Source organism: Lygodium microphyllum, chromosome 11 (genome assembly GCF_053477565.2).
Source record: "Lygodium microphyllum isolate KBCC chromosome 11, Lygodium_microphyllum_v1.1.10, whole genome shotgun sequence".
In the NCBI taxonomy this organism is placed as follows: domain Eukaryota; kingdom Viridiplantae; phylum Streptophyta; class Polypodiopsida; order Schizaeales; family Lygodiaceae; genus Lygodium; species Lygodium microphyllum.
This window is the reverse complement of record NC_141145.1, coordinates 28,299,760-28,324,290: the sequence shown is the minus strand read 5'-3', so window position 1 is coordinate 28,324,290 and position 24,531 is coordinate 28,299,760. Positions and strand designations below refer to the sequence as shown.

General features: G+C 40.4%; 1 pseudogene; it reads left to right on the top strand.

Moving 5' to 3' along the window:
- The first annotated feature begins 2,691 nt into the window (after window positions 1-2,691).
- Window positions 2,692-7,713, top strand: LOC148028651 (uncharacterized; annotated as a pseudogene).
- The last annotated feature ends 16,818 nt before the right edge of the window (window positions 7,714-24,531 follow it).

The following is a 24,531-nucleotide window of genomic DNA, read 5'->3' as shown; positions in this document are numbered from 1 at the left end:
TTTCTTCTTCTCCCTTCCTCTCTCCCTCTCTCTCAATGCATATCTCTCCAAACAAAAACAAAGAAAGAAAAGTAGAAAATATGAAAATAAAGCAAGAAGAGGCAATGTACTTACCTCAAAGGCTCAAAGATGAAACCCTTTTTGTGCCTCCCTTTTGAGGTTTCCCTCCCTTCTCCTTTGCACCCATCTCCTTCTTCTACATGTACGGTGGCGATGAGCTCTCTCCCTCTCTCTCTCATCCTCATCCTCTCCCTTTCCCTCTCAATGCTTTGAGCTATCTCGTTCTCTTTTTTATTCTTTTTCGCAAATGCTTTCGGTGAATCCCATGCTAGAATTTTTTGGCACTTTTTTTTCTCAAAGCAGTGGTGCTATAGGGTTACTAATTTGTGTCTAGGATACTAATAGCGATGCTATTAGTGACACAAATAATGATGCTACTATTTTTGGTTCGAAACGGGCCATTGTTGCTATTGTCGCATTCCCTTGTAGTGTGAGAGAAAGACACTTGACAACATACATGCTCTTGTGTAGGATGCTTTTACTAGCAAAGTCTTCTCTAATTTAGAGCCCATTAAGGTGAGGACCAATGACTTGATCCAGTTTATGATAACCTTTTCGTGGTTAAAGGAGAAAAGGCTATCAAAATCACTTGTTATGAACCTTGTAACAATGAGAAAGATTGTGATGTAGTACCACATGATACACATCCTAGTTATCCAATCTTAATAAACCAAGAGGAGATTCAACACAATCTATCAACCATGATTTTTTCCATTTGTTCCATGGTAATGGGGGACTTAGAGATGAGTTTGGTGCCACAAATGGTTTCTTTGAAGGTAATACTCTCTTAGACAAAGAATCCAAGGCTCCAATATTTTTACTAGGCCATGCATCTCCTTTGGCTATTGGAATTATATCAAATTTATGGAACAAGAATATATGGCCAAGCTTTTCCTGATCTCCTTCCCATTCTCCTTTTATTGTTAGTGATGATGTAGCCCATAACGCTACTACTACATGCAACCAAGATGATGAGGGACATGATAATCATCAACATTCTTGCTTGCAAGTTTGACCTTCCATGTGTAGTGGTTGTCAATGCCTATGTGAACGTGATGGTATCTCAAGCAATAACAAAGATGTTGAATAGTTTCAATCAAAGGGGGGGAGTTGATCAGTATCAGCCTCAACATGTTCATTTCAATTGCAAGCTAGAGAACTTGGATGATGCACATTTTTTAGGGGAAAATTCAAGATGAAAAGATTTAATCAAGCAATAGCCTCGTTTATTCATCACTTCTTCATTGATCTTGGATAATGCAAAGTCTTATAGCATCCCTTATAAACCTATAACACTATAACGTTTTCCCTTTTAGCACCTCTATTCTTAAAAAAAAAACAAAGAGAACATTATAATATCCATATAAATGCAAAATTTCAGCATTATAATAATTCATCACTCCTCATGGCATCTAGTTGAGGGGGTGTTGGTGTAAATAGTCCATCTAAATACCTTGAGAGTTGAAGAGGTACACTACCATCAAGGTCCATAAAGAAAGCTTTCTATTTATACAATACCTCTTCAATGCAAATAATATAATCACCTTCTCCCATTTCATGTATATATATATATATATATATATATATATATATATATATATTCATATATTTGTGCGTATGTGTGTGTGCTATCATGTTTTGCATATCATCATTCTTAGATCTGGGCTCCCATATGTGATAGTGGGAGGGCGTGGTCCGTAGGCCTCGCACATAAGGTGGTTTGGAGAGTGGGATAGAAGAAGTATGCATTAGCTAGTTGTTATTGTTCAGCATAAGAGTGTGATCATAGATTGTCCCTTATATCCATGATCTAATGGAATTCTTTGAAATAAGAAAAGTAGATGTATAATATTCTGGAGAAGATTGGAGCTAGTGTCTCTCCAACATAGAGCAACTTAAGTGGATGAAATATAAGTGTTTTCTTAAATGGCAGCCAGAATGCAGTATCAAAGAAGGTTATAATTGAAGCCATATAAATGTTTGAGAAAATGTCCTTCACGATAGGTTCTTATAACCGCTTACCAAACGCCTCTCAGGATATTTCTCAAGGAGTGAATTGTCCGACTCCCTAACTCAATGGGAATTTAGACTCTACATTTCAATCTTTCAGCAAATCCTCGACTGCAGGCTCGCGTTGAGGATATCCCGAGTACGTTGGCACCATTGGTTACAAACCGCTTTAATAAATGGTTAGCTTAGTTTAGTTTTGCGTTTTGTCTTTCGATTTCTTTCTGATTGCACCAGTAATTGGGCCAGAAGAGAAAGACGATAAACACCAACGCTTATAGGAAGCATATTATGTTGGCGATAAACTAAATACATCAATCCATTAACTATGTAATAATAATAAAATCAAGAACCACAATAATCTGAATCGGTATACTAACCGTCACGATGGTTGCGAGCCACTCTTGTATAAGAACACACACGTATTAATAAAAAAACAACAACTGTTCGCACCTGTCTTGTGTCTCTGTGGCGTACTCTCTTTCTCCTTTCTTTCTGTTCAGTACAGTAGTTGTCTACATGGTATCAATCGCTGACGACTACTAACCCTTTGGCTTCCTAGCGCTCTCACGCTTCTCCCTGCAGGCTCTGATTCTTGGTTTGATCCGGACTTATCAAGAACCGATGGCTGCAGCGACTTCGTCTGCCGTGTCCAAATTCTACCAGATCGAAAAGCTTCAGGGCTCGAATTATCTTCCCTGGAGCCTGAGAATAAAGATGGTCCTGGAAAAGGCTGGAAACTGGGGCGTGACAAATGGTGCTGAACCTGACCCTGCACAACAACCTGTTGCTGCTGGTGCCGCACCACCTACTGCGGATGAAATTGCAGCCTGGAAGAAGAAAGACCTCGAAGCCCGAACAGAAATTATTCTACATCTTGGAGACCGCCAACTCCAATTAGTTCGGACGCTTGAAACCGCTGAAGCGATGTGGACATTCTTGAAGACACAGTACCAGCAAACTAATGTTGTCTCTCGTGTCCTCCTTCATAAGCAACTGAATGAGATTCAAATGGCGTCATATGCAACAACCGAGGCATTCCTGGAAGCATGGCAAGCTGCGAATGATAATCTTTTGATTGCGGGTCTCACCCTCCCCGAGGAGGTTCAAGTAAATGTGCTGCTAAATGCTCTACCTGATTCATGGCAGTCTTTCGTTTCTCAACATTCTAATACACCTAATTTGAAGCTAACAACTCTGCTGGCTAATATAAGACAAGAAGATCAAATTCGAAATCGGCGCACCAATACACTCTCAACACCTTCCAGCACCTCTTCCACCACTCCCCTAGCTATGCTTGCCGGAGGTTCTCGTCCATACTCTCGTTTTCGCCCTAGACAATTGCCATCACGCCAATCCCAATTGCTTTCCCAGCCTGGTTTGAATCCAAGACAAACCTTCTCTAGACAATCCCGACCACTCTTCATGCAAACCCCTTACACTCCTCGCTTTCGGAACAATATGAGGCTTCAACCCTCTACTCCCACTGTTCCCACATGTACCTTTTGTCATCGTAGAGGTCACACAGAGCGTCAATGCCGCACTAAGAGGCGCCAACTTCGAAATCCTTCCAACCGTATGAATGCAAACCTAGCTTATGCTATTGATGACTTGAGTGATGATGTGACTACAATGCACTTGTATGCTGCTATTGCTACCTCTGCCCCTACTGCTGATGTTTGGTATCTTGACACTGGTGCTACGCATCATATGACGGGAACCCACTCATGGTTGCATGATTATCAGCCCGTGTCCTCTTCATTTGAAGTCCGCCTTGGTGATGATGCTCTCTATAGCGCTGCTGGAATCGGCTCCCTACACTTGCGGCTACCTACAGGCACCACTACTGTGATTCCCGATGTCCATTATGTTCCCGGCTTAACAAAAAATCTTCTCTCAGTTAATGAGCTAACTAGCCATGGCACTAGTGTGGAATTCCAATATAATTATTGTGTCATAAAAACACCTTCTAGTTCTGGTGTTCCTACACACCTAATCTGCCCCAAACAAGGCAAATTATATCCTCTGGGACTTGAGGTCATACATCCAAGCATGGAGCTTTATGCTACTCATGGTTCTCATGATGATGAGACCTTACTATGGCATTACCGCTTGGGACATCCCCATGTCCAAGCGATGCGTACTATCCAAACTCATAGGATGGTTACAGGGTTTACACCTCATTTGAGCCGCATTTCCTTATGCGAAGCATGTATCTTTGGCAAGATGACAAGATCCAAGTTCCCCAAATCCAAGAGTAAGACTAAAGATCTCTTGGAACTAGTCCACTCCGATCTATGTGGACCCATGCCTATCACCTCTCTGACTGGCTCCTCTTATATGCTCACTTTTATTGATGACTGGTCCAAGTACACGGTGTTGTACTTCATGAAGTAGAAATCTGAGGTACTTGCTCATTTCCAGCATTACAAGACCTTTATGGAGCGGCAACTAAACAAGCCCCTTCGAAGTCTTCGCACAGATAATGGCGGTGAATATGTCTCGAATGCTTTTAAAGCATACTGTGCTCAAGAGGGCATTTTCCACCAGCTTACAGTTCCCTATTCCCCACAACAAAACGGGGTGGCTGAAAGAAAGAATCGCACCTTGCTGAATGCTGTGCGTGCTATGCTCCAAACTGCTGGTGTCTCCCAATCCTTTTGGGAAGAAGCTGCTGCTACAGCTTGCTACGTCCAAAATCGGCTTCCTAATCGTACTCTTCCAAACATCACTCCCTTTGAATTATGGGCTGGAGAGAAACCAGATATCTCTCATCTACGCATCTTTGGCTCACCGTGCTATACTCTCATTCCAGCTGACAAGCGTCATAAGCTTTCTTCTCATGCTGAGCGAGGCATCTTCGTTGGTTATGGTGATCGATTTGGGATTAAAGGGTACCGGATTTATCATCCTACAACTCACACCTTCTCCTTTAGCCGAGATCTACTCTTTCAGGAGCATTTGCTGATCGTGACACCCTCCTCTCTTGAGCCCTTACATTGCAATACTACTCCCGAACCAAGCATTCCTACTCCTAATCTTGCTAAGGAACCTAGCCCTTCATCAGGAGTTCTTGAGATGTCCTCCACACCTAGACACAATGTACTTGTTTACCCTCCACCTCCACCTCCTCCCCTTCCTCCTCCTCCCATAGTCCTTCCCTTAAGTCCTCCACCTGCTACACCAACTCCAAGAGAGGTGACTTCTCATGTTCTCTTGTCTCCTGAAGCAAGTCTCCAAACACCTACTCAACTCACCTCTCCTACCCATCAAATATCACATTCAAATCATACTGCTTCTGTGGTTCCTACCTCTAACCGAGACGCACATACCACTATGACGAGAGTTCCTCGTCATCCTTTTACTCGTCTTCAATATGAGAGCCCGGTGTTTCAACCTTCACATCAGCCCAGCTCCTCCCGAGTTCCAAATCCGGCTCGCGAAGGTTCTCGTCATCAATCTACAAAACACTCATCCAACCCTCTATCTCGTCCCTCTTCTACGAATTTATCCCTTCCTGCAACTCATGCAATCCCAAACTCCAACTCATCTTCTACCTCAGCCGAGTCTCCTCCAGCCAAGACTCGAAGTATCACTGATATAATTGGCCACTTAAATGTTGCAATGGCACAATCCTCTGGTCATTATCCTTCCCTCCTTGATGGCGCTATTAGTGTTACTGATGCCCTTGGATCATCTGATGCTCATCTCTGGCGTGCTGCGATGGAGGCTGAAATGGCATCTCTGACTCATAATAACACTTGGGTTCTTGTTCCTCTTCCCGCACATCGCAAACCCATCACATGCAAATGGCTCCTTCGACGTAAATATCGTCCTGATGGTTCTATTGAGCGTTATAAAGCGCGACTTGTTGCTCGGGGCTTCTCTCAAGAACCTGGCATAGATTACTTTGAGACCTTCTCTCCCACACTTCGACTTGCATCATTGCGAGTATTGTTGGCTGTTGGAGTCCAATATGACTTGGAAATGCACCAGATGGATGTTGAAACCGCCTTTCTTAATGGTGAACTTGAGGAAGAGATATACATGGTTCAACCTCCATACTTTGTCAATGCTGATCATCTTGACTATGTTTGCCTCCTCTTACGGTCCTTGTATGGACTCAAGCAATCTCCTCGACAGTGGAACGCTCGCTTTCACTCCTTTATGCAGTCCATTCATTTTCGGCGGCTCCACAGTGATGTTTCCGTCTACATTCGTCGTCGTGGATCCCATTTCGTCATTTTGGCTCTCTATGTGGATGACATTTTCTTGCTGGCAACATCTACCTCACTCCTACAGCAAATAAAATCTGAACTTACTGCTACATTTCGCATGAGTGATGGGGGGGAAATTAGTTATATTTTAGGCATGCAAGTCTTTAGACATCGCCCAACACACACTCTACATCTCACTCAAGCAAAATTCGCAGAAGGGGTTGTAAAGAAGTTTAATACTAATGTGAATAAGCAATGTTGGGCACCATTACCATTGCTAAGACAAGAAAAACACACACTATTTGACACTGACACAACACTATGGCAACATGATCCTCTTGCTAAACTATATAGAAGCATCCTTGGAAGTGTTCGCTACTTAGTTTCATGCACTCGTCCTGATCTAGCTTTTGCCTCTGGTATGCTTTCACGGTATATGCATTCTCCACGACATGAGCATCTAGTGCTAGCTACCCGTTTGCTTGAATACATAAATACCACACGTAATTATGGCATAACCTTTCGAAGAGAAAATATAATTGGTGGCCTTCAAGTTATTGGTTATACAGATGCAGATTGGGCCACAGATCGAAGATCAAGGCATTCAATTGGTGGTTTTGCCTTCACTCTTTCAGGAGGCGCCATATCTTGGAAGAGTAAACGTCAAGCTACTATCTCTCTTTCAAGTACCGAGTCAGAGTATAAAGCAGCATCTGAAGCTACAAAAGAAGCTTTATGGATTAATAATTTCCTAACTGAACTTGGGTTTCATGTGCATGTTCCTATTGTGATATATTCAGATTCTATGTCTGCCATAGAGTCGTCACGGAAGGCTAGACAATTAGATAAACTTAAGCATATTGATATTGCTAACCATTTTGTACGAGAACAGGTTGAAGCCAGAAAGATAGCACTACTCTACAAGCCTTCTAAAGAAAATGCTGCAGATGTGTTTACAAAAAGCCTGAGCTCTGTGCAACATTTCAAGTGTGCACAGATAATCGGAATGGAGTTTCCAGATTGCTGATATATTTGTTTATGGGGGGGTGTTGGCGATAAACTAAATACATCAATCCATTAACTATGTAATAATAATAAAATCAAGAACCACAATAATCTGAATCGGTATACTAACCGTCACGATGGTTGCGAGCCACTCTTGTATAAGAACACACACGTATTAATAAAAAAACAACAACTGTTCGCACCTGTCTTGTGTCTCTGTGGCGTACTCTCTTTCTCCTTTCTTTCTGTTCAGTACAGTAGTTGTCTACATATTAATAAGGCGAAAGCTGTTCCACCTGCCGCTGATCAAGATGCAGTTCCAGATGATCTCAACATTCGGAAGGAATTATGGGGCACCGCGCTTTTAATAGGGGATGTTTATAAGGCAAGCCCCATTCCAACGCGAAGCACTATGAAAGAGTGAAGCACTATGAAAGAGGGGCGAGATGCTCTTGCAGTACTGAACAAGATAACGAAGAAACACGTGAACAACGTGATAAGAAGCAGCTGGGGGCCGCATGGAACTGGGAGAAACACAAACACAAGGTCAAGAAGAAGGAGGAGCCCGATTCAGAGAACGAGAGAAACTATACGATGATGATGACAAAGAAGAAGGGGAAAGAGAAGTCGCCGCCGCCGCCGTCAATAGTAATCAACCCACCTCAGTGACATTATCTAAGAACAGAGTAGTTTACGCGAAGACTCTAACGAACAGCGACGTGGATCCTCGCCGAAATCGGCTGCTGGTGAGCAGTCAGTTCAAGAACTGCTTCGCGGTGTCGGACCCAGACGGACAGGCCCTCCTCTATTGGAATGGTGGACGAGAGCGACGGCGGCAGCACCATCGAGTTCTCTCACCTACTGGAGTGGCCCCGGCACTTATAATCCCAAGCGCTTCAGGCAGTATGTGCAAAAGCACAAGCTCGTCAAGGGTGACCTTGTCACCATCTCCATGGACGACTCCATCGGCAAACTCTTCATCGATTTCCAGAGACAGCCGCGTAGGATTCACCAACCGAGAATGCATGGGCATCGTATGGTTTTACACACGACGTACAACATCATGCTGTACTGACTTGCTAAATGAGATTGTAGAAATTTCTAAGCCCTTATCGTTCTATTTCTTTTCTCTTTCTAAAGGACCATGAAGTCCCATGTGTTTTATTTATTCACCAAAAAAAGGTGAACGGTTTCCCTACTACCGCACTATGCATGGTGGTTCCTACAATTGATCAATAAGGCTCTTCCTACTTCGCAAAAACACTCAAAACACCAAGGGTTACATAAATAAGTAGGCCTATGTAGTGTGCTATTTTGAGGCTTTGTGATGACTTAAACTATTATGTAATGCATGCTCAAACTACTAGTAGCAGCAAAGAGGATTTATTGCATTTGAGTAATGCATTGGGTGTACTTCAAAAACTCAATACACTTGCTTTTAGACGGACCCAGTAAACCCCTTGGCAAAGCTTGTCCTTTAGTAGGCATGCATAGCCTTGGGAACATGCATTGAATAGCTAGCAATTACCCTAGGTTTAATCTCAATAATTGCCTTGTATATGATTGGAAAGCCTTAGAGTTGTTACTACAAGGCTTTCCTGGTATATTGAAAACTCAATCATTTGCCTTGTATATTCAAAGCATTAAAATTTTCCTTGTATATTTAAATACCTATGTTTGTCCAGTCCTAGAGCATGCCATCATTGGAAGTCAAGAACTCCATCTCTTCCAGAAGTAGATATTGTAGTGTCTAAGGTACACCTATGTCTGATATAAGCATACACATCCCTGTTGATTTTACAGTCAGCTAATAACTAGTTCAGAACTCTTCAAATGAAAACATCATATCTATTTTGCATGATTTTCTATAGGAAAAAAAAATGTGGTAGTTAACTTGGGCTAGCTTCATTATAGGTTTCCACACTTCTTGTTCTTTTTCTTTTAACATATGTAGTGAGTCTAAGAGCCCTTCATTACCATCTAATATGTATATGTATGTTGTCGATGTTATCAAACCATCAGTAGTTATACTTCTTGCATTGCAATTATGCATATAGGACTAGCTAAGAGCAGAGGTCTCATGTATATCCAATTGCTCGATCAAATTGAGGGTCATCCTCTATGGAAATCTAGATACATGAAATATGGTTTGCCTCAATTAATGTACAACACATCCATTCCAACAACCAATTCTAGGCTTATCACCCTATATATGTGTTATGCACTTTCAATAATTTATGGATGACCATCATCAAACAATTGTGAGGAATGACTAGAACATATCGTTATGTTACATAGCTCCAAAGGGTCTACTCTTGTTGGCACTTGTATTTTGCAATAGTATGCATTTTTCATTATGGAGAATGTATGCAAAACCTAATTTAAGCTTATGAAAAAACAACATACAATATAGGTATGGAGAGACAATATAGGTTTTGTACCCTATGATTGCATAGTTCTACCAAGTACTGGAATCTTGGAATTTGATGTATTCCTAAGATAGTGTCTCATATAGAATATGGATATTAGGGTTATCAAGATATACCCTTGTGAGTGATGAAATGAAACAAAGATGTGCGAGAAAGTTGGAGATAAAAATTTGCAATTCACATACATTGAATCAAACCACAAGCTAAGGTATCAGATCTCTTGGTGATCTAGGTGTGTTGTTCTTGTGGGGATCCTTTCTACACCTTTGACATCTCCTAGTGTTGGTAACCTTGAATATTTGATTACAATTCCATGGAGGACTCAACTATTATTGAGGTTCTCTCTAAGATAAATAAGATGTTCTCTTCCTTGATTTCTCAAATCTAGATTTTAGAGATGGGCTGACATATTGTTAAATATTTCACCATTGAGTCCAACATCAACTAGTTGCCTTTTGGTGGTCATGTCCACAAGCTTAGCCACTACACAATCATTGTAACCATGTAAGGCAAACCTCTCAAAAAACTAAGGTTTAGTCTTATAATAATAAACATATATAATGCAATAAAGCATGCTATTATAATTTCATTATGATCAACATTGTAACCTTAGAAAATCAAGGTTTAATCTCATTATAAGCAACATATATTGGGTAATAAAGCATGTTGAACCACATATATGCCATTCTAGTAGAGCATATATCCAAAGCCTTGACAATATGAGACACTAAGAGTACGCCACTAGTATCATAAGATTTTCCAAATTAATCTACAAAGTGATAGATACACTTTGATCTTGTTGAAAGCTATGACGGGAATTTTTACAAACTCATTAATTTTGAGCACTATGAACTTATGCACAAGGATCTTGGATTTAGGTAGTCAATTAAAGTTAATGTCCTTTGCTAAATTTATTGAAAATATTACATAAATTAGGTGCTAGGATCTTCATCTATATTTGACCATTGTAGAGCACCTCTCTAATTGACTCCTATGTATCACTCTAAAGAGATTGAAAGCTCAAGTGTTCATTTATGCTTGTATTCTTTGAACATGTGATCATGAACTTAGTTTAGGTCCATTTTCTCAAGTCTAAGTACTAGCGAGTGACACGAGTTTGATGAAACTCAGCCCATATAGTGCGATCTTAGTATACTCTGTGATGACTAGGTGTCTAAAGTGCTTTGCTACACGCATCATGACTAGGTCTAGCACATAAACTTTCTCTCTCTCTTAGTTGTTGACCCTTTTTTTCACTTAGAACAATTTTGACCCCATAAACCTAGTTTAGGATAGATCAAAACTTGAAAAGGTAAATCTAAAATTTGGATAAGATACCACGGGAGATACACATGGGATAAAGAGGAGAGGTCGTTTGCACTTTAATTTATGTATTGTGTTGGTTATTGCAAGAGTGAAGGAGAACAACTACAAAAGAAGTCAAGTGGAGGGTTGCAAGTATAAGTCTAATTTTCTAAACTCTAACTATTGCACCCACTAGAGGGGGATATCAATAAGCACTACACTAATTACTTGTTCTTGCCCTACACTAGGGCTTCATGTGGGAAGGAGATGCACTTGAATGCACCATTTTATGCATGGACATGGTATGAGGTCCATGAGAGATATATCAAGTAAACTTAGATGCACAAGCACCTCAGTGAGCACCATCTTTTAGCACACATATTTTTTCATTGCACAAGGGGATAATTTTCCACTAGTTAGGAATTTGGGGGAGTGAGAGTAAGGTGGAAGGGAGAGCAGAGGGTTGTGTAGGTCTCCTTTAGTTGTGAGAGGGGCTTCTAGGATTAAAGGATTATCATAAGTGATCATAAGAGGGTGGGTAGAGTGCTATTTGTTAATAAAAAAGAAGAGATTTCTAGAGTTTTTATGAGAATAAATTTAATTAAGAACCTTTTATGTATCCAATAATTCATAGCGCATAAAGCACTAGTATAGGCTAGGCACAATAATACTTGAATCATTCATCTTGCCTTATGTGTGCATTGTGTGCCTAATGTGCATTTGCATATCTTCTAAAAATTGGATTCTCTTCAAGAGCGCAAAGTGTATGGTCAAAAGAGAACATCAAGGGTATTGGCATGCTTCTAGTTTTACGAGCTAGTGAAATGGCAATTAGTGCAAGGTATTAGGCATTGAAATCTCAATCATTGAATGTCATGAAAGAATGGGAGGTTAAGTGTACCTTTTAATTTTCAGTTCTACAAACGATGAGCTTGAAAGAGAAGAGAGTATTTGTTGGGATATCTAAATAGCTATGGCCCAAAGTTTTTGTATTTCTTTCAAGCCTACTATATGTACATAGAGTATAGTAAGTATTGATGGGTGTTTCTGTGATTGCTATGTAGTTATCCTTGGGCTCTTTTTAGGGTGAAGCGTTTGTAAGTGGAGTGCTGCTTGTATTTATATGTGGGTGAAAATATTTTGTGATATGGGTATTATGTATGTATGTTTTCTTGTGTATATATGACTTGTGAGACCTTTTGTATGCATGTTAGCACATGAACATGTGTTTAAGGAAAGCCTTATCCTAAGGCTTGAAATAGAAAGAGGAAAGGTTGCACATGGAGAAGAAAAATAAGTGAATGCGAACTCATGAGGTTGCACATGAATAAATGTTGCACATGGAGAATGAAAAGAAGTGAAGGCGGACTCATGAGGATGCGATCGAATGAATTAAGCATGTAGTTAACAAAATCATCATGAGGGCTAGATGGGTTAGGAGCTTCAAATTTGACTAGTCAAGTTTTGAAGGGGAATAGAAAAAAAAAAGTGGTACAAGAAGAAGTTTAAGAAGGACAAATGATTTTCTAAAGACAAGAAGAAAGGGAAAGATAGAGAAGAAAAGACAAATGTAGAAAGCGGGCTAGAAAAGAAAATCAAAATATAGTTGTAGAATATGGGAGTTATCAATGCTTGAATAAATCTTAATTCATGTAACATATATCACAAGACAGGTCATGAGGCCAAAGAATTCTAGTATACCTTGATTCTATGGAATGCTACAATGCAAATAGCATCACCACTGGTACTAGTCAATTAGATTGTACCTGAGATGGCATAACAACAAGCATTTAGAGGTTTTGGTAGAAATAATTTGCCACCAAAGCAATGGGATAATTACCAACAAAGAGAATGGAATAATACCTAGTAGAGGCAGCAAGACCTTACTACTATTGTGGCAGGTAGGGACACATGGCAGGACCTAATTGCAAATTATGGGTATGTCATAGCATTGAGAAGGGGATGAAATCTCACAATCACAGCAAGAGATGCTACCGGTAGAAGCACCTTGTGTGGACAACAACCATCGGCACCCACAATAGTAGTCTTGGTCAAGATTCCTATAGAGATCACAAAGTTTCAGGCAGTAGGCTAACAATCGGAGCACAAAACTAGAGAGGTCGTGGAAAAACATGTACCAATTAAAGGTGTATCAAGTGTAGGCTAGCGCAACATGCGGATAGTCATTATTTAAATTATACCATTCTAGAGGATTATCTAGAAGGTACTATAGTGTTGGCCATGACTAGAGCCAAAGATAATAACATGATAAATCTTAGTGATAGAAGAATGCTAGGGAAATGGCCTCTCAAGAGGTCTAGAAATCACAAATGAAACAAGGGCCAAAACAATTCAATTCCGCAAACCTGCTATAAGGTTTCTAGGATAGCCAATAGTAGAGTGTAGAAAATAAACATGTTCTATAATTGATAGGAAAGCTATAAAGTGGTTTGGAAAAAAGTTTTGATCCTTATGAGTATTCTCAAGATTCACGTGAATTATTCATAGCATTAACTAGATCTTGATCGCATTTAACTTTAGAGTAAATTCTTAATTTGATCATAGGCTTTAATGAGAAGATTTTAGCAATGATTACGCTAAATCAAGGGAAAGCAAGGAAGCAATATGCTAAGCATTAGAAAGCCATTTTAGATTATCAAGTGGTGATCCCTACTTATTTAGAAGTAGTGGATTATAAAGTAGCAACTATTCAAGTGGAGTACTTAGACATAAAGTTGTATGATGTTCTCTTGGATGAAGGTTCATGAGTAAACATAATTCGTGAAGAATTTTATTGCTCAAAAGTTATAGGAGCTTGTACTTGCACATTTCCAATTTAAATGGTGGATTAGAGAAGGGTGAATATGTGGGAATCTTGAAGAAGTAGCTTATTTGAGTTGTGGGTTTGAAGTTTAAGGTAAGCTTTGTGGTTCTTCGAAAGAAAGATCTAGGAGACTCATACCAAATGATTTTGGGAAGGCCATGGTTCAAATTATCTAAATTGAAGCAAGATTAGGCTATAGACCTTGTTATTATTCCTCATGATGGTAAGAGGTGAAGCTATCAATGGCTAATCAACTTGTATTGAAACCTACGTAGTACTGGCCATAAGTTACTCAAACTATAAATGTTGCACCTGAAATAGGAAATGATGAGGAAGAGGAATTATTATTACAAGATAATCCCACTATTATGTGAGTTTTTGAGTTTGATATAGAAAGTATTTTGGAAAAATACAATGTATTTGCAGCAAGAAGTAGCAATGCCATTGCAAGAAATAGGAACACCACTACAAGAAACTAGAATAACACTCTAGGAGATAGTTACTTGTTGCAAGAAGACAATGACCTAATATAGAAAAGTAGTAAATTGGGCCAATAAAGCATTGATTGCATTAAGTAAAGCCAAGAAGGTGATGGTAGACTCAAAAAGAGCAAGATATTACTTCAATGGAGATAGACAAAACTTTGGAGGCATCCAATTAACAAGCTATTATTGATGTAAATTAAACTATTAGCATACTATGAGGAAATCAGTCAAAGTATTAGAAGATGATGTTCAAGAAATCAATTTGGATGCTGATACAAAGTCAAAATAGATCAAAATGATTATCTTTGTGGAGGAAGAGTTTAAGGAGTAGCTAGTAGAGTTATGAAAAGAATTCCAATACATCTTTGCTTAGGAGTACTCTTACATGATAGGTTTTGGTCCAAGGTTTTAATCAAAGGCTTTCAGTATATTAAAAAAGATACTAATTATAGCACCAATCTTGCAAACCTCACAATGGGACATTCCTTTTGATATCTTTGTTAACACTTCAAACATTATAGTCAAGATAGTCTTGATGCATGATGGTTTAGGCTAGCTTATTATGATAGTAGAAGACTGAAAATTAAGAATCATTACACTATGATAGAGAGAGAAGTCATGGGTATACTATTTGCATTAAAAAAGTTCAAATACCATTTATTGGGGAATTAAGTAGTATTCCATGTCAACCATCAAGCTTTACTATGTTTGATTAACAAACCACACCTAATAGAGAGGTTAGCCAAATGGATTCTCCCATTGCACAAGTTTCATTATATATTTCTAAATATACTAGGCAAAGAACATATTATAGTAGACTTTTTGAGAAAAATTGAGTTACCAGTTCCTATACTAGGTGGATTTAGTTGTCTGACGGTATCACACATTTTCGCATAAATTGAAAACCCCTAGTACAACATCAGGTAGGTAAGGATTTTTTTGCTTAGTTTTCTCCATAATTAATTTTCCTAAGAACTTTTAGCTAACTATTTTGTGTTTTCTTTCTTTTTTGCTTGAGAATTTGATTTTCTTGGTTAAGATTGCTATTTTCATAGACAAGTTGGAGCTAGCTTTTGATTGTAGATAGTTGACATCTTGAGTGAGGTATATTTTCTTAGCAATATCGTTGGACATCTTAGGGATTATGGATTCATGAGCACTTCACATCCCACTTATTGGATGCATTGCACTTGAGGGTTGCCTCTTGATATTTTTTATATATTTCCATACCATAGGTTGGGTTAATGCACTCTTTGCACCATTTTTGAGCACTGTCACAGCATGATGCCAGTTGTAGCTATATGTAGTCAAGCTTAGATAAACACATGCTTGAGAGAGGACCGTTCATTGTGCATGGACAAGAGTTGGGATGTTCACATCACTCAATTAGAAACCTCAGGCTGAGAGGGAAAGGTGGATGTGTAAGTTTGAGGTTCTTGAAGGACTTCTTCAATTTTGAGATGGGCTAGGCAACATTTGCATGGGTGGAGTGGAGTGGAGTGCAATAATGATTTATTTCATAGAGTGATGAGAGGTGAGGTTTAGGATAATTAATTAATCAAGGAATTGTTTTTGCATCTTGTATGGCACACTGGTATATGTAGACAAGTTATGCCTAAGTTTTTTAGTGCATTCATATTTTCATGTATTGCATGGTTTGCGAGATTGCATGGCATAAATTTTGACTTTGCACCTCTTTTAAATCATGAATGAACAAGCATTAAGTAGAACTTCAAAACATGTATTTTCTAAGACACATTGCATAAAATTAAATAAAGTACATTTGAAGAAAAAATCATTATTTGGAGACTCAAGGGAGTCTTGAAAATCATCTTTCTAGCCAGCTACATACATTCAATTGTTGCAGTATATATTTGAGTTTCTAGTCACTATGGGATATTTAGAAGAATGCTTGTGGAGAACCATGAAGGGAGATTTTACTAGTTTGAGATCCATTGCATGATAAATTTACCTATAATGAGAGATTTATGGGAATAATATGGATTCATTGAGTGTATTTAATGAGGCAATATAGGCCTACTAAATTGTATAGCAACATTAGTAATTCAAGAGAAGATGTATAAGATTTGTGGCTTGGAAGGAAGCTGGTCAGATGGCTTACAACCTCAATTTGGACATCTTGCTTCACATCTAGAAGCTATAATGAATGATTCTAGACTATCAAAGTTGTGAAGGAAGCAATAACTAGTGTATGCCCTTCAGATTCAAGTACATAGACATATACCTAGATTTAGAGAAGTGCGATAGTGTATCCTTCTCTCTATCAAGATTATTGGCTATACAAATTGGGATCATTGGAATTATACAACTCAAATCTGAGTGTGAGAAAATTATAAGTGATGTGTTGGGGGTAATTGCACTATATTGTCCAAAATCAAGGAGCCTTTCTCTTTTAGGCATCAGACAAGTTACCAGGGAGGCTATTGGGACACTTTTCCTAGTCATGTAGAACTCTCTTTATTGGATTAACGTGTTGTTGATGAGTTTGCATTAGCATTTGCAAACACCTTGCAATTTTCTATGATAGGTGTGGAGAACATTGGTAATTACACTATACTATCCAAAATCAAGGAGGCTTCATCTTTTAGGCATGAGACAAGTAACTCAAGAAGCTATTGCGACACTTTTCCTAGTCTGATAGAACATGTTGATAATGAGTTTGCACTAGCATCATTTGCAAAGAGATCGTAGTTCTCTATGATAGATGTGGAGAACATTGGTAATTGCACTATACTATCTACATCACATATTAGGGAGCATAACGATCGGCATATATCCTTAGTTTGTAGAGAATGTAAGCATTTAAACTCTCCTTATGTAGGAGGGGATAAGGGTAGCTGAGTGTGAATGGTCTTGAGGGGAAGGGGAAACCCTAACCCTAGCCAGCTAGTGCTATATAAATAGCCCATGGGTCTACATCAACTTGTGAGTGAGAGTGACCCAAGTTGTACTTTCATGAGCAACTAGATAAGCAAGACTTATTCTTCTACTTATGAGCTCTTCTCTCCCTCTTGTGGACACTTCAATCTTTGCTTCCACTCTGATTTTCCACATGGTATCAAAACCATCTCTCATCCTTTAGCTTCCCTCAGCCTCTTTACACACCTAAGTGCAGAAGATGAACTTTACACACCAGTAATGAGTCAAGTATCTCACCAAACTTGACAAGGTAAATACCTAAACATCTCAATCTTGAGATGAGTGCTTCTAAGCACTAAAAAGGCATTTAATGACATTAGTACTATTGCCTTATGTCGAAACATGAATATTGATGTGATCGAGATGTCCTCGGACTCTTCACCAAGTGTCAAAGTCATTAATCCACCTTGCTCAAACAAATGTTCATACACTAAACAACAAGGTGGGGAGGAGCCATAAGTCCAATCAAAGTTTACCTCATTGAAATGGAAAATAATAAAACTTAAACTAAGGGTTGTCTGAAAAAAAGGACCGCTAGAATCTTACCTTGAGATATTACATATGTATGATTTCTAACCTTTTTCATCCTTACAGTTTTAAAGTTGGTTATCATTTGTAGGGCTATCAATTCTACTATTTGGTTCGTACTTGGCCACCTATAAAGGACCAGACACTGCCATTTCCTAGGGCAATAGGTAAGATGTTCGTATATGGCCATGGCTTATGCAGATGTAAGGTCTCAAATCTGCAAGTTCAATGGAAAAGATTTGCATCCTTGGCAAGTCCTGGTGAAATATAAAATGATGGATCCCTAATTCACTACAAGGAATTGGGCAATTAGCGACGCCGATTAGCAACGGCGGATATCGGTGTCGCTATTGGCATCGCTATTTGCGACGCAAATAGCGACGCCGCAGGAAAAAAAGCGCGACCGAAACCCGAGCGCCGTTTTCATTTCTTTTGCTTCAACTTTTGAGAGCAAGAGCGAGGGAGAGAGCGAAGGCTTTGTGAGAGAAGAAGAGGAAGAAGACATGCTGTCGCCGCCGCCACCGCCACGCCGTTGTTCGCGAAGGAGAGGAGGAGCCCTCATTGCAAAGAGAAGCCACCCCACGCTCGCCATATCTCATTGGTGAGTCTCCCTCTCTCTTTCTTTTGCTTGTTGAAGGTTTAAATTGTTCTCTTTTGCTTGTTTAGGAGAGAAAATGAAAGAGAAGGAGAGGGAGAGGGAGAGAGAGGGAGAGAAAGAGAGAGAGAGGGAGAGGGAGAGAAAGAGAAAGAGAGGGAGAGTGCATTCTCTCTCTCTCTCTCCCTTTTGCTTGTTTAATGTTTAAATTACTTTCTTTTTTGCTTGTTTAGGAGAGGAAACGAGAGAGGGAGAGGGAGAGGGAGAGGGAGAGGGAGAGGGAGGGGGAGGAAATGAGAGAGGGAGAGAAAGAGAAAGAGAGGGAGAAGGAGGGAGAGTGTATTCTCTCTCTCCCTCTCCCTTTTGCTTGTTTAATGTTTAAATCACTTTATTTTTTGCTTGTTTAGGAGAGGAAATGAGAGAGAAAGAGAGCGAGAGGGAGAGGGAGGGGAAGGAAATGAGAGAGGGATAGAAAGAGAAAGAGAGGGAGAGTGCATTGTATCTCTCCCTCTCCCTTTTGCTTGGAGGATGTTTAAATCACTTTATTTTTTGCTTGTTTAGGAAATGAGAGAGAAAGAGAGATAGAGAGGGAGAGGGAGAAAAAGAGAAAGAGAGGGAGAGAGAGAGGGAGGGGAAGGAAATGAGAGAGGGAGAGAAAGAGAACGAGAGGGAGAGGGAGAGGGTGAGAGAGAGTGTGTGCATTCTCTCTCTCACGACGGGTTTGGTTGTTTGTTGTTTGAATCACTTTCGTTTTTGCTTGTTTAGGAGAGAGGGAGAGGGAGGGGAAGAAAATGAGAGAGTAAGAGAGAAAGAGAGGGAGAGAGAGAGGGAGAGGGAGAGGGAAAGGGAGAGGGAGAGGGAGGAAATGAGAGAGGGAGAGAAAGAGAAAGAGAGGGAGAAGAAGGGAGAGTGCATTCTCTCTCTCCCTCTCCCTTTTGCTTGTTTAATGTTTAAATCACTTTATTTTTTGCTTGTTTAATGTTTAAATCACTTTATTTTTTGCTTGTTTAGGAGAGGAAATGAGAGAGAAAGAGAGCGAGAGGGAGAGGGAGGGGAAGGAAATGAGAGAGGGATAGAAAGAGAAAGAGAGGGAGAGTGCATTGTATCTCTCCCTCTCCCTTTTGCTTGGAGGATGTTTAAATCACTTTATTTTTTGCTTGTTTAGGAAATGAGAGAAAAAGAGAGATAGAGAGGGAGAGGGAGAAAAAGAGAAAGAGAGGGAGAGGGAGAGGGAGGGGAAGGAAATGAGAGAGGGAGAGAAAGAGAACGAGAGGGAGAGGGAGAGGGAGAGGGTGAGAGAAAGAGAGGGAGAGGGAGAGAGAGGGAGAGAAAGAGAGGGAGAGGGAGGGGAAGGAAATTTAAGATAATAGACTTATTGATAATGGTATGCAATGTGCTTTGCCATGGGCCACGTACATTGGTAACTCTTTAAGATGGCTTAAAAATGGTCAATTCCTTCATAATGTCCAAGTAGGGGATCTAATTGTGATATGCATAATTCATTGTTTTTGTATTAACTTTATAGGCATGCCAAATTAGAAATCATGCCAACTAGTCAACGGAAGGACTAAAAGAAAATGATACCCTAGCTAATGGTCATTAAGGTACTTCATCAAAATGAACCCAAAAGTATTGTTATAGAAGAAGAAACCCTTAAATTGAGTATAGGATAATTTCTCTCAGGTCTTATGACTATGAGTAGAATTGATTGAAATAAATTTTATTACTATAGTTATTAAATTTCATAGATGGCACGCATTGATTTTAAAATGGATTACTTATACTCAAAGCTGAGATATAACAAATAATTATCTACCGGGACAAATAAATCCTTGAGCATGATATAAGGCTGAGATATAACATCGGAAAATCCCTCAACTACTATATACAATGCAAGATTTATGGTCAACTTGCAACTTGATGTACATCTCCATAAAGCTATCCATTTAAGTCTCGTTTGCTGTAATGTAGATAAGATAGAAAACGAAGAAGGTCTTATTGTTCAAGACCGCGAGACGCATCTTAATCAGCGTGTCCCATGTCCTTGCTCTCAATGCAAGTTGGCAATTAGACGAAAACGCCAATTGTCTATAGAACACGTACGACGATTTGGTGAGTTTCAATCTGAGATCATTGATCAGGCGATTGCGGATTTTCAGCAAACGGTAATTTGAAGTTAATATTAATCATGCATTGTACTCTCAAGCTAATTGAAAACCATACACAATAAGATTGGGTCTTGTTGGCAAATTTTCTATCCAGGGGGGTGATGTCTCGACCCAAGGGGGAGTGCACCCTTTGCGGCCAATTAGAAGAGTTCGTGGACATGCGATGGATGGATTGCAGGAGCCAATTGACCACTCGCAAGGCCCATCTATACCGTCAATGCCAGAGAAGACAGACAACCTTCCCAACCTGCCTACAATCTTGGAGCCTGAGATGGAGGCAATGATCGATGCATTGATTCCCATGGATGTTGAGACATCTGACCCGCTTAGAGAGGAAGCATCCATACCATTATATGATGGGTGTCGAGTATCTCGGTTGAAGACATTGCTTGCACTCTTAAGTGTGCAAGCAAAATACGGTTGGAGCGATACGAGTGTGATTGAGTTATTCACGTACCTTGCACACAAGCTTCATTGATTTTTTTAAAAACAGTATTATTGCAAACATTTGTGTTTTTTCAAGGTGTGTTATGATTTTTTTCAAGTTATTGAAATATCATTTATTGCCACCTGCAAATACCATGCCTGAGTCTCGTGATGATGCACGACATGTTTTACGGAAGCTTGGCATGGACTACAATAGCATCCATGCATGTATCAACGACTGCATATTGTTTCGAGATGAATACGAGACTATGGAGACATGTCCAAAGTGTGGTGCTCACAGGTATCGACAGGACTTGCAAGGGCAAACCATCCCTCAAAAAGTTCTCAGACACTTTCCGCTCATCCCCCGCATAAACCACATGTTTCGCACATCTGCCATGGCAAGCTTGACAACGTGGCATGTGCAGAATAGGTCCACGGATGGAGTTCAACGAATATCAGTGGATTCGCGCGCATGGAGCCACATTGACTCTACCTTCCCAGGCTTTGCACGAGAGCCAAGGAATATTCGGCTTGGTCTCGCCATGGATGGTGTGAACCCATTTGGTCTGCGCTCGACTTCTTACAGTGTGTGGCCTATAGTGCTTGTCAACTACAACATCCCTCCATGGATTTCTACGAAGAAAGGACATCTCATCCTTAGCTTTCTCGTCACGGGCCGCTACAAAGTAAAAAATATGGACATGTATCTTCGTCCATTAGTTGATGAGCTTAAGATTTTGTGGGAGGAGGGGGTCACGGTGTAAGATATGAGCAGGCGCGATGGTCGACGGTCAGCCAACATTCGAGCCATTCTCATGTGGACGATGCATGACTTTCCGGGATTGGGAGAGTGCTCAGGTGAGCAGACCTTTGTTCTCGCTGGTAATATTTATATTTTATTTCATTCAATCAAGTATTCACTAGGTCATGGATCACCTTACGGGTCTGGTTACCTCAGGTTATCATGCATGTCCATTGTGTGGGCCACAGTTAGACTCCCAAAGGTCACGAACCATGAAGAAGATGGTATATCAAGGACATGCCGCTTTCTTGCCGGAGGATCATGAACTCAGGGAAGGTTTTATTGGACGACCTCCAGCACGTATGAATGCTGCAAGTTGGTATGAGCTGAAAATGGTAAACCCGGAATCACATCCAAATGGAATGCGATGGTTCTCAGTTTTCTACGAGTTGCCATATTGGACCCACTTACAGGTCAACCACTTGTTGGATCCCATGCATATTTTCAAAAATGTGGGCAGCTTGCTATGGGACCACATCACAGGAAAGAGAGACACTATAGGGTCACGAATGGATTTAAAGGAGGTAGGTAAGATGGAGGCGCTTTGGCCGCAGTCGAGTGCTGAAGGGGGAGTGCAGCTTTCTCGCGCTCCCTGGGTTTTGTCTACCAAAGAAGAGCGCATTGTGAAGCAAGTAATCAAGTCTATCCGCACTCCGACGGGTATGATGCGTTCTCTCAGGTCTACATTTTCTAAAGATGACCAAATGTCTGGGCTAAAATCCCATGATTGGCATAAGATATGTCAGGTTTGTGAACAGAATGGATTTTAATTAGCGTGGACATTTTGAAATTTGAAAAGTGACCATTATTCATAATGCTTTCTCATTTGTGGTAGTTTGTCCTACCGATCGCGATCGCGGGATGTCTTACTCCAGAAATTCGCGGGGCCATTTACAAGTTGTCGACTTTGGTGCAATGGATCTCACAGAAAGAGATTAAGACGTCCTCTATTGAATTCGCAAGGCGGGGAGTAGTTGAGATGGTCTGTCTCTTTGAGAAATACCTGCCCACTAGCATGCTCACGATACAAGTTCACCTTCTTGTGCATCTTGTGGACGAAGTGGAGATTGCTGGATCTATCCATACGCGGTGGATGTTCTTTCTGGAGCGCTTCATGAAAACCCTGAAAGGCTTTGTGCGACAATGAGCTCGTCCAAAAGGTAGCATAGCGGAAGGTTGGTTGGTGTCAGAGGCGTTAGTGCATATCTCACAATGGCTACCAACGGTGGAACCAGACAATGAAATGCTATGGACGCTGAAGGACGATGATAGGCTAACTGGAGATGTGGTGGTTGGAATTGGGATAGAAAAAAGAATGGATGCCTCAATGGAAGAGAAGGTGAATTGCTTTTGGATGTTGCACCATGCCTCCATGGAGACATGGCTCGCCAAGTACCAGATTGCAAGGCAAGATCGAGAGGAAGCGCGAGCTGAATTCTGACGCAGTACGCGTCACCGTCCGATTGGATATCCCGAAGGCATGGAGGAGATGCCACGGTTTATGTCAACACGATGGTTGCATGGAGCCTTGACCGCAACATCTAGCGAAGGGACAGAGGTCTCAATGGAGGAGTGGGAGTTCTCGAGGGGATGTAGTCCAAAGGTAATGAGGGGTTTAGAATGTGTCGTGTCTAAATTTGCTTGCTACATCTAATTTGAGTGTTTCAATGTGCAGTACAAAATATATAGTGCAGCGTGGTCGCACGGACGGCATTTTCGGGTGGAGCATATTGACAAAATGCGCTCCACAATGGACTGTGGTGTCATGGCAAGGTTTGAGCAAGAGAGCCGACGATGAGCAACGGATCCAAACACGGTTGTGGATGAGATGGAGTATTTTGGGAACTTGCAAAGTATTATTATGGTGGATTACCGTAGCTTCTCCATGATACTATTCGATGTGCAGTGGTTCAAAGTGGTACTTGGAGGAGCTAGAGCAACAGTTCGACGAGGTCCATCTGGATTTCTCGAAATAGATTCCAAAAAAAAATGGACGGATTTGCGCGACACCTTTATGTTGCCGGCCCATTGTGAACAGGTACAAATAGTCATTTGCTTGCTAATTGTAATACGACATGGTTTATGTCACAATGGTTTGAACTCGCTTTGTAAGTGTTTGTGAACAGGTAATATTCTATCCAAACCCCCGACAACCTTGATGGTGGTATGTTATACCTTCAACTCCTCGAGGTGCGAGAGTATATGATCAAAGCGATGTTCCAGGAATAGATGAAGAAAATATGCAAATAGAGGGATCGATATTACAAGGGGTGGAGGCCACCGCAAGCTTGGAGCCCGCATCGGCTAACAATGATGGAAATACAGAATTCATAGAATTTTTTGAGAACGAGGCAGACTCGTTCTTTTGTGGTGACATGTCCATCGACCTTCCAGTGTATGCAGAGTTGTGTCAGGAGATTAACGTGGGACCATAGAATACTTCATTCTTGGAGAATTGTATTACTCAATTCGTTGTTTAGATCTTCCATAAAGGTAGATAAGATATGCATTTTAAGAGGTATTTTTCAAAAATGATTTATATTAATGTGCTTTGTATAGTTTAAATTGATTATTCTAACATTATTTTTAATCTGTGTAGGTATCGACATTTTCAGGATGAGTCGAGGGATGAGCAATGTGGAGTTTCAGGACATGATGGCACGCATGTCTCCAGATCAGCTTGCGAGATTCAGATAGATGGCAGATCAGGAGATGTCTCGTTCTTTGTCAGGGCGCT